We start from the raw sequence: 1452 nt of genomic DNA, 5'->3' as shown, positions 1-1452 counted from the left end.
CCAGCCCTTGAGGCCCCAGGCATTGGCAGGGAGGGTATGGAACCCTGGGGGAGGGCAAGGGCTGTTCACCCCCTAGGCTTCAGGGACTGATCTGTCATCTATTCTGCCTGAGCCCCAGATGGAGGCGGCTCCCTCCTCCCACCCTGTGCCCCCATCTCCTCCATGCTGTAAACCTGTCTTGTAAAAGCCAATGAAAGGCCTGGCTGTCAGCCACAAAAGCCTGCTCGGGCCTCCGCTCCAGCCTCACGTGGCTCCTGGAGCTAGCAGGAGAGAGGCAAGCTGCTGGCATTCAGCTGCTCCATAAATCTATCAGAGGTGTTTTTTATCACTTCCCGACATTCCTCTGTAAAAGCCACTCGGCTGCGTTTACAAATTATAGAATTCATTTGATGTCGGGGACCTGGCTAATGGCCTGGGCAAATCCAGCAGGAACAGATGGGAGCTCACCCACTCAGCTCCCATCTAGCTGTGCAGCCTTTGATGACCAAGTCATGGCAATTCAGCCTCTGTCTACCCGTCTGTAAGATGGGGGTGCAGGTGGCTGTGAGGAGTCGTGAGATCACAGATGGGCATGCCTGGCTGTGGGCCGAGTGCATAGTAGGCCCTCAGTAAAGGATGGTGGCCATGACAGGTATTGGAGCCCGTCTGGGGCCATGAGTTGGGGAAGGGTCACAAGGTGCAGAGGCAAGGCCTGGGCCTCTCAGCCCCATCTCTCACCTCCCTGCCAGGCAGGCCCTCCTGTATCACAGGGCACCCTTGAGGTGAGGATGCTCTGGAAACCACAAGGCTTATACACATGGGGAATTATCATTTTCTTCCTTCTCCCACTCTTCTTCCTCCTTCCAGCAAGCTTGAGATCCTCTCCCCCACATGGAATCCTTGAACATCCCACTCAAAACTGTTTCAGACCCTAGAAATCCATGCCTTAGAAGTTCCAGCCCTCCATGAACTGTTGGGTTGAGGCTCTCTGGGTCCTGGGTTACGGATTCTGTAGCTGCTTCAGGCTGATGAGTGATGGCTGCCATTGGCCTTAGAGAATGTGAGGCAGCCCCAAGTATGGCCTCACACTTTGCCATCGTTCAAGTTCTAAACTCCTTATTCTATAGATGAGGAAGCTTATGTGGAAGGAGGGGAAGGCACTGGGTGGAGGAGTTAAGAAAGAGTGGCCTGACATGTCTTATGCACCTCCTGTGAGCTGCATACCAGCCACCGTGTCTGTACACCGTCACGCTGGATCCTGCAGACAATCCCAGCCATTTCAGAAAGGAGGCTCTGAGGTGGGAGCAGCCACCCAACAAGCCGGTAACACTGTGACCTCCGGGAGCCAAAGCGCTGGACCCCAGGGTCTCAAACAGCAAAGGACAATGCAAGACCAACGAGGCCCGGCAGCTCAGGAGGCAGGTGCGCTGGTGTGTCAGGAGGCAGGTGCGCTGGTGTGTCAGGAGGCAGGTG

The 1452-nt window shown here is 55.6% G+C and overlaps 1 long non-coding RNA gene across 1 annotated transcript in view; it reads left to right on the top strand.

Moving 5' to 3' along the window:
- The first annotated feature begins 838 nt into the window (after positions 1 to 838).
- Positions 839 to 1452, top strand: part of LOC111537792 — a 2609-nt gene continuing 1995 nt past the window's right edge. The window contains exons 1-2 of the long non-coding RNA XR_002730117.2: positions 839 to 1217; positions 1263 to 1401. This is a non-coding gene — a long non-coding RNA (uncharacterized LOC111537792). The remainder of the gene's footprint in view (positions 1218 to 1262; positions 1402 to 1452) is intronic.

This window comes from Piliocolobus tephrosceles, chromosome 9 (assembly GCF_002776525.5).
Source record: "Piliocolobus tephrosceles isolate RC106 chromosome 9, ASM277652v3, whole genome shotgun sequence".
NCBI classification, from domain to species: Eukaryota; Metazoa; Chordata; class Mammalia; order Primates; family Cercopithecidae; genus Piliocolobus; species Piliocolobus tephrosceles.
The sequence above is the reverse complement of the archived record's forward strand: the minus strand, read 5'-3'. Positions and strand labels throughout refer to the sequence as shown.